This window comes from Pempheris klunzingeri, chromosome 16 (genome assembly GCF_042242105.1).
Source record: "Pempheris klunzingeri isolate RE-2024b chromosome 16, fPemKlu1.hap1, whole genome shotgun sequence".
Lineage (NCBI taxonomy): Eukaryota > Metazoa > Chordata > Actinopteri > Acropomatiformes > Pempheridae > Pempheris > Pempheris klunzingeri.
This window is the reverse complement of record NC_092027.1, coordinates 15,193,333-15,203,720: the sequence shown is the minus strand read 5'-3', so window position 1 is coordinate 15,203,720 and position 10,388 is coordinate 15,193,333.

Genomic DNA, 10,388 nt, shown 5'->3' with positions numbered 1-10,388 from the left:
CACACACACACACACACACACACACACACACACACACACACACACACACACACTTAGACTAGAGAGTGGAGCAGAGTGACTGCTAGAAGGACTGGTTAAAGCTGAAAGTAAAAGAGCAATAGGAGAGAAGGAATGATGAAGAAAAGGAGGATATACAGAGGGGGGTGGAAGGGCACTGAAAATCCCCTTTTCCTTTAATGTCTCATTTCTCTCGCCATCATCTACTCTATTTGCCTTTTCTAATGCATAATTAATTAACGACAAGTAAGAAATTAATTTCCTGGGTGTAGGCTTACATCATCTTGCATTACCTGTTTCAGTATGTATGTGTGTGGTTATGTGTGTCTGTGCTATCATGTTGGAGCGAGTGTGTCCCCGGCGATCCAGGTGTAATTGGGTTAGTGACAACCAGGACAATGTGACACCTGCAGGTCTCAGCTGTGCCTCTCCCAGCTGAACTGGCCTGGAGTCAGCTGGAGCTCTGTCATCTGAACTGGCCTCAGCTGAAAAGGCCATTCTGGGACCGATCCAGGGTTAGAGGCTTCACTGGGCACAACACAAATATCGGTCTAAATACTAACCTCTTGTCTTTTAGATGGACAGAAGCAACAATAAAGGACAAAGAAGGAGATTGTGTGACATCCGTGTTTAAGTATTAAAAACCTTATTTTCACTCAAATGCACATTTGAATAATTAAGTGGAGCATCTGAATGCTGCAGGATGATAAAGATAAAGTGATGCAGAGGGTTTTCGATTCAATATTCAAACCACTATTCAAGTGTATCATCTTGAAACAATTCATCCAAATTCAAGATTAAATGTACAAGCATTACAGGCCATGTTTTATACTCCAGTGGAATGTCTGTCTGACCCGTAGCATGCCCTGACTTAGTAAGCTTTTGTTGTTGCTAATGTAAAAAGAAGAAAACTAGCAAGCCATGCCAAAAGGATATGGATTGAAACTGGATTGATTTGAACTGAAATTTGGGGATTATGACGTTAATTTTGAGCAATTTAGTAGCAGTTATTTAGCAGTTGTGAAAACCATCTTCGACTGTGTTATCTAACTTTTACTGATCTGTTGCCCATTTGAGGTTTGGTCTTTCATTTGGATGCAGATTGATGGGTACAGTTATGTGAAACAACATTTCATGATCCTGTCTTAAGATAATGTATTATCAAGCAGGCTAACACCCTGCTGCCACTTTTAATATGTTTCTCTGCTCAAATGTTAATTGAATGCATTAATTCAAGAGTCAACAGGAAGAAAAACATTTTTCAAACAAAATTCTAAAAAGACATCAGTGGTTTTGTATAAAGTCATATAGAAGCAAAGGCATTCATCGAAAGCTCTGTGCTTTTCTCTGAAAGGCACCTTGTAGCCTGAGCGTCACTGAAAAAATATCACACATACATGCAGCAAATAAACGCTGCTGGTGTGTGACAGTTTCCCAGATGCCCCCCTCCTCTCATCAGGCAGAACTTGTGATCACAGACTGATATCATCACACAAACGTCTCCTTGTCACATCGGATTTCTGCTGCTCTTGTCTGAGGACTGTCTCTCCAGGCCTGAGTGGCGGCAGACCATGCTAACCAGCGCGACGCCATCGGAAGCTAATAAATCATCTGTGGTTTTATTTCAGATTTATTCGGACCGTAATGAAGACGCGACGGGCCCCGGGCCGTAACCGACGGCGACAGGGTGACACTGATGAATGGCTGAAGGTGCGCTCTCTACAGTTGGAAGGAGAGGGAGGACTGTCAGGCTGCAATGGTGCACTGTGTGTGTGTGTGTGTGTGTGTGTGTGCACTTGCACTCAGAAGATCTGTTAGATCACACAATAGGTGTATAATATGTAGTGTTACCATATAATATATGTTACTGGAAAAGTACGCTCGGTATACCAGGCTATTTCTGCTAACCATAAGCTAACCAAAACCTATCGCCACTGTAAGCTTTACAAGATTTATCTATTTAACTTTTTTGTCTCAATCTTTTTTATTACAACCTTTGGTCCTTCTGGTGTGTTTGTTATTGTAGATTTAAGCTGTATAGATTGTATACTGTAACAGTTTCAATGAAGTTGTTAAAGAAAACAAGATGGCGGTGAAGGTAAGGTAAGGTAACAGATTTATTCATGCCATCTTGAGCCAAACTTGAATGGATCGTGACATATCGGGTAAGGAAGTATCTGTTTCAAAACAAGACCAAACATTTCTATGGTTGTCAGTTTCTGAGCCATGAGAAAGACCACAATGTGTCTTGCAGCAGATTCAGTAAGGCTTGTTTTTAGCCAAGCTGGACATCTTTTGCTTTGTGATTTACAACCACGCGAGGTCATTCAGCATACGGGCATAAATGTGTACAAAAAACGTAGACTGAGATCAATATTTTTTTTAGATTAAAAGCAGACAGACAGATGCACACACACACACACACACACACACACGAACAAATGCAAGATCCCCCCTGGCTTACACAGCGGTGATAATAAAGCATGCAGAGGCACAACATTTGGTTACACTTTAAAAATTAAGCTTGCTCATAAAAACTTCAGGTGCAATATAATTTAGATTTAAGCACAAAAACTATGCACAATCTAATCAAAAGCATGTGTTCAGGAAAATATGAGGATTTGGGTTACACTAAGTACATTACTTACAGAAGTGAAGCTACATTATATCTGTGACACATGAAGTTAAAATAGCTCAGTGATGACTTTTGGTTTCACATGTCATCAACATCATTATCAAAATCATCCCCAACATCATGAATGTTCCTACTGACTGAATCATGATCGAAAACATCAGCATCAACTTTGTCAGGGGTTGATCCAACTGACCCAACTTTTGATCTCTCGATGCCTTCATTGATCTGAAAGAAATGCCAAATACGCTGTCCGTAAAGAGCAGGTCTAGACCAAACTCTTCAATTAAGGGAGAGACCCAACGATTCAGGAATTCAAAATTAAGGATTCAAGAATCCCCACATGAGCAAGAATCAGATATTAGGCAACAGCAACTGACTTCTTCATCAGCATTATCATTATCACCATAGTCATCATTGCCAACCACATCAACATCATTGCTTCTAACGTGATCATCGTCAGCATTATCATAATCATCAGCAGTATCAAACCTCTGACCTCTCCTCAGGGTGAATGCATTCCCATCACTCTCTCTGTGTTACTCCATTGCACTGACTCTGTGTTTTGATAGCATGCTCTTTCTGTGTGTCATCACAGTCCTCTCTGTCAGCCAAGGACAAATCGACTGAGCCAACTCAATGCTTCAAGCCTGGCAGCTTCCAGTCATCTTGTCAATCAATGAATCCATACGAAGCTTGTCTCACCCACTCCTGACACCGTATTGCACAGCACTTTCTGAAGAGCACAAAGGTACATGGATGCATCATACCCAACACTGTGGCAACAATATGACAGCGAGTCTGAATAAGTCTCTATATAAGTCTGATAAATGAATACTTCGCTAAGAATCTGTCTTCTGAGGATCGAATACCTCCTTTGCAGAGGACCGCAGCTCTGGTGAGCCTGGATCACAACAATTACGTATTAGTGGCTCAACACACCACAAAAAGTGTGTCAGAAAACATATCAAGACATATAACCTCTTCTCTGTTGTCCATCTGCTGGTACACACTTTCATAATTGTCCCTACACCAATAAAGTAACAAATATGGTGCTTTGTAGCTGTTGGAATACAATAGTGGAAGTTATGCATTCATCTATGCTATTTTGAGTGAAACAGATAAACAAAGGACTAGTGTACTTCTCCATTCACTGGTTAACGGCATCAGTTGTAGATGAGTTACTACCTCGTATAATAAAGAATTTTTTGATTGTTGATAGTTACCAGTAACTATGCAACATACCCACAAAGCACTAATCCATGGAAAGTTTGGACAAAAATCTTATGGCAAAAGTTATAATATATAATATATAATATAATAACAATTAGCATTGCTCGTACACTGTTTGGTAAATAGTTCTTATTATTTTCACACCAAAAGTTGATCTCAGGGACTTGTTCCACAATGGGGTTCTTGAAGTTATAGATTTATATCCATCCAATGTGCCTTTACAGATTAAGCTCATTAGGTAGGTAAACAGCAAACACAAAGATTTTTCTGTTAATGACTAATACAATTTTCACAATAAGCTAGCTAAGTGTGAAACCAGAATCGGTACTTGTGCATTTTTGGGTCCACGTTTTATTACGGACGATCAGGTCTGTGTTGGATGCCCGGATCAGAATGTGAAACCCAAGAGGATCCAAGAAGGACCCTGATCAGCACTAATCAGGAGAGAAATGCATAAGTGCTGTGTAACTTACATGATGATTAGACTGACCATTGGTGTCTAATTACAAGAGCTATCAGATGTATATTTCACATTACATGGGAAAAGGGTCTCTCTCCTCTTGTCACACACCGGCTCTGTAACATCTCAAGCACAAATGGGTTGGTATATAAATACATTTTTAAAAATGATTGGGCTCAGTCTGATCTCTGAGCAAATTTTGGGTCCATTAGGGTTTGAGTTTGTCATTTTGTGAAGACCTCTCCTGCGTTGGTCCCACTTCTGTCATGGTTTACCTACTTCCTTCAACTTTTGGCTGTGTTGCACATTCGTGATGTCCTCTGACTGAAAGAGCAGAGAGAAAAAGATGATGATTTTTCATTTTTTTTCTTTTTTTCAGGCAGGTCAGTGTGAACAAAGATCTTAACAAAAATGACCTGAAAATGTTAGTATGGATCTAAGTGCGAAGATAACTCAAAGACTCTAAGACCTAAGTAGGTCAATGCTAGAGATCTTCATGGCGTTTTGACATGTCATAGCAGTAAAAGCATAGCCCATACTGATTTTGTTGTGCATGCTTCTTTGTTCACTGTGAAAAAATACCTATTGTAGAACAGCAGACTAGGGAACTTGCTGCAGTGGTTTGACTGGATAAAGTAACCTTTTGCCGAGTTCAGTTAGTTTACTTTGCTTGTAATTGTATTCTGAACAACTATAGACCGTAGGCCATTTTTACAGAAGACATTTCTACATGTCACTGTAGGAAAAGCACAGCTTTAAATAATTAAAGTGATGATTGAATTCCATTTTGCTGCTTCAATCTAAGGATCGTGGTTTCGCGCAGGCTGGCTCACTGTCACACTGTCATGGTTTACTGGGACACTTAAATAGAATAATCACAATCAGAAACAACGTGTACAGATGCTTTTGCAGGTCCCTGTGTCCATAATGTTGTGCGCTGTAATGCGAGTGTGTGTTCACTCCATCAGAGAGTGTCTCTAATTACTGCTGTTTGTCCATGGTGAGACAACATGAAGGCATTTGGCCTCTCCGGCTGACAACCACCATGAAAGGACAGATAACACACTCCTCCTTTACACAAGACTGGCACCATCTCTCTCTTTTCATCTTCATCACTTCCTCTCACACAGTCTGTTACACTCCTTCACTCTGCCCATTTCTACTCCTCTACAAGGCTGTCACTCACTAGCTGCAGAAGTCTCTATCACAGCATCTTATCCTGTTATCTACCCTGTCTTTCATTACACTCCATCTCTCTCTTTTATCCACATTTCCTATCTTCTGCCCTCCTGAGTCTAAATGAAAAGTTATGATCTGTTTACCATATTTGCAGCACAATTTAACAAGTTATTAGCATACCCTGTGGGTCTTTAAATTCTAGTTTTCAAATGTGCCACAAACACACTCTCATGTACACATAACAAAACCACACACACACACACACACACACACACACCTAGAAGTGCATAGAGCCAGTTAATTAGAGCTCGAGGCCCTTCTCTCCTAACGAACCTGAGGGTAATTAAAGAGCCCCTGGACACGGGTGTGTCTGTGAGCTGCTTCTAATTAAGCCCCAGCGAGCTGATTTAGCTAATTAGCTAAAGGCTCGATGTCGGACACCAAAGCATTCCAGCTTCTCGGAACACAGGAAGTTACAATGTTCCCACATCGTCCCTGCCAACACTTTCATTTCCTGGGGCATTAATCACCAGAGTTACGACTGTCGCCATAGTGACTGCCATGCGGGAACGGGGGCGGGGGGGCAGCTTCAACCCTAAGGGTAAGAGGTGTGGGCCATTCATGTTTAAGCTCTGGGACGATGGGACCAATCACATGCTGCGTTCACAGCCAGCAGGTAGGAGGGGGAGGGGCAGGAATTTGACATAACCATTTTCATTATGAACAGATAGTGACATAACAGTTATTACAAAACAAGCCACTGTCTGTTAAAGATAATACCTGTCGATAGATTGATTCAATTCAACTTGTTTTCACTGTTGTGTTCACTGGTTCTATTGGTTATGATACCTTTGTACTCTCTAAAGTAAATGGTGACTGTCATTCTTGATGTTGCTAAAAATATACCCAACGGAGCCACAACCATGAGCAGTCAAATTTACAGGTTATAATGTATTTGGCAGAGCATTCAAAGGTGAGATTTTTAAGAAGTATTCCCAAAACTGTCTTTTGGAAACATCCATCTCAGTTTACAGACATCCTGGTTCAACTTTGACCTACTGCACTTGCCGTAGTTGTGTGAACTCAGTTTCCATGTGTAAAGAGGGATTATTAGCGACGCTAAACATGTGCTTGCTTTTTGTTTTAACCAAATTAAGTGGTTTCAATAATCTGGCCACACTAACCACTTGTTTGTGACTGGTCTGGTCCTCTGTCCACTCATGCTTGCCCCGTTGGTTCTATGGTGACAGATAGAGCTGATGGCCGCAGATACAATAGCAAAATCCAACTTCCAAAATTCATATCTCCCCATAGGTTTCCATTAAAGAAGCAATAAATTAACTCATGATTCAATGTGGTGTTGTGTTGGCTTTTCCAATGTAACTGGAATTGGAAAAATTTACATTTTGGGTGACAAGGAAAGAATAGCGTATCCTCCTTTTCCCCACATTCACATGTTCATACCAAAGCAGAGAAGTTAAAAACAGGTTGTGAAGCCAGTTTTGATTATTTATCATCAAATTTATTACAGTGAGCATATTTTGTTTATGATTATGATTTATTTATTTCTGATCTAAAAGGCTTCAGTGTGCTTCAAATGAATTTGCTTGTATGACATGCTAGTGTCACCTGACCATGTCTAAAATGTTTACCTCTGCTCCTAATTGCAGCACCAGAGGCCGAGGTGAGGAATGACACACGATGGGATACTATAAACTACACACTTCTGGACTTCTCAAAGACACTCATGACTTTTCAGTTGGTAGTACGTGCAAAAAATGATTAGTTGTGTGAGGATTAAAAATGTGTTCAGACCCTGTGTAATTCCATATCTTTCCACATCTGGCCAAACACGATTCATGATGGTAATGTCAAAGGCCAGCTCATGTTGTCAGCAAATAATAGTGGTCGGCTGTATAGCAGTTGTCCATCAAATGAAAACAAGATACAAGAAGAATACATTAACATTTAATTTGTGGTTGTATTACTTGGACAGTGTAAATATTTGGTTTACTTACATCTGATACAGCGTATGTTGATTACCATTACATACAAAAAAGAACTTCCAGCAAAGCATTGTCTGTCCTCTGCATCACGAGCAAAGGTACGTTTTTTTTAAGGGAAGCAGAAACACATGCAGAGAGAGATAGGAGCTATTGCTGTTCTCATATCACAGACAGAAAGACATTGAATATTATGAATTCAACTGTTCTTTAAGTCTTTCCGGAAATCACAAAACTTCTAAGAGCGGATACATCCCAGAGTAGATTGTTCATCTCGTATTATCTGCCTCCTCCTCATTTTCATCTCTCCTTCTCTTCCTCTCTGTAGCTCGTGTCACCAATAACTCAGCATCCAACTTCATAGATGAGGCGCATCTGATCCCCATTCATTTCCGCAGCGGGAGAGGGAGAGCTGGCGTTGGCCACTAAGGCCCTGATCAATCATGATCTAGCACGACAGCTTGTATTAGAGACGGAGAGATGGAGGGATGGAGAGATACAGGGGAGGAGAGCGGGGAATATAAGATATTCAGACATGGATATTTCTCTTTCAGAGCTGCGTGTGATTTGTCGACATGGCCAGATGTGATCAGAAGACGGTCAAAGGCAAAAGAGTGAGAGGAGGAGGGAGAGATGAAAAAAAAAACATCCCCGGCCCTGTTCGTTATTAAGAGATTAAATCCCATCTCTGACAGACTTGTCACTGCTGGAGACAGAATCGAGCACGGCCGGTAATTTGACTAGTTCCCTATCTCCTCACCGCTCAGTTGGCCGATGACAGCCGGGCGACAGACCGTTGAATATGCAGGATGTCTCTCCCTACATCCCTTTAAACTCTACCGTCTACCTCGCCTGTGAGCACTGTCATGGCTACCACAGACACACACACAAAATATATGCATACACACACACACACACACACACAGACACACACAGCCCTATGAAATGGTAGATTTTCAACCATTTGCATTCTCACCAAGAGGTTTTGACCTCCCAGGATAGTGACAGATGAAGGCTTGCAGGTTCAGGTCCCTCATGTGTGTTAGCAATAAGAATTATAGCATTAGCTTGTTTCTCAGTGAGTGTCTGTGTGTGTGCACGCGTGTGCATCTCCACTGACAGTTCCTGTAAGCCTGCTGTGCAGATCCTTCCAGCACACCCACAGTGAATCCAGTCAGGCCAGGTGTTATTTTAACTCTCACTTTCGGAAGATGAACGAGGGACGTTTTCCTCCTCCTTCTCCAATCTCACACATTCTCATCCCTTGTTCTATCTTCCCCCCCAGTCCCATCCCTCCAGTCGGAAAAGCCTGACCCAGTATTACAGTGACATTATGGGGCCACTTACCGCCCTGCTAAAATAAACCCCAGTGAAGGAGGCGTGTGACAGAACGGGGTTACAGCATGCCGTCGCGCAAATTAATCAAACAAATAAACGAGGAATTTAGACTTAAACAGGGAAGATCTCTCCCTCCCTCGCCTCCTCTCTCGTCTTGCAGCTCCTGTGTTTGTCCTCATCTACATTGAGACACACGGACTCTTCCGGAAGAAAACATGCAGACACGCATGCACACATACACACACACACACACACACACACACACACACACACACACATACACAGAAGCTACCTGCACAGTCACAGGTGAGGTCGCCTCCACAGCTTCTTCACTCAGAACTGTTTGACAATTATTCGCTCAGTCATTCCTTTATTTTTGTGTCAGCTGGAACTGCTGTATAGCTTTAGCTTCTTCACAGTGAGGCCATGTTTTTGCTCTGGGCCACACGTCTGTCACTGCTGGCACTCGTGGACCGAAAAGCAAGGCTAAACCATAAAAAACATGTCCTGACTTAACGACTCCCATACCAATATTAGTCAAGCAACCTATTTCCTATTAGTCGTGTCAAACTTTATACATTTCAATACCTACTCCGTCAACAGATTGTAAAATTTCAAGGCCTATAACTTTGAAATGCTAACAGGCATGACAACTGTAGCATCACTAATGAGCTTGCTGCTCATGTTGCGTTCCATTGCGTGTTTCTTCTATCAATGTCAATGTAAATTATTGTATTTTTGTTTCTCTAGTGTACAGTGGAAGCAGTCAGAAATGGCAGTCGCAAAGGCCGTTAGCTCAAACCGACAAAACCTTGGCCACTAAAACAGGTGTTGTGACTATTGTAGTGGTGACATTGTGCACCTGCTTAATATCCAGAACTGTTGGAAATTGAATGTGTTCAATGATGTGACAATGCCATGGTTACAGTTTGGCTAGGTTTAGGTATAAAATCAACTGTTCAGGTTTAGGGAACCAACCCTTTGATTTGTAATGGCTTGCTAAGGTTAGGGGACCATCGTTGTCATGACAATTACAACGCAGAAGGATTGTAGTTATGTAAATTAAGTCTACTGTTAGTTTGAAAGAAAAAAACTAAATGTCTGCTGTTCAAATCCAAAGTGTGTTGACCCATCCATTCATCCATCCATCCATCCATCTCGATCACCTCCCTACATAGACTTTTGTTTTGTTTGTCACACGACTTCCTCCTTTGCTGCTGTCATAACTACTACAGTACAATACACACACTGAACTAACTGATGCTGTCGTTCTTTTTGAAGGGACAGTCTCCATTAACACGTTGGCAATGCGATATGCTGTACTCAGCAGTGCAGAACCAGTGTGTTTCTTGATGACAGTTTTTATGCTTCCTCTACCTGATTAGATATTTCCCTAAATTATGTGTACTAATGTACAGCCCTTGTCTCTTTGACTGTAAGGAACTGGTATCAAATCCATAGTTATTGTAAATAGCTAAAAAACCTTCAGTGGTTAAACTCTGTATCGGTGCAAATGAATGAAGTC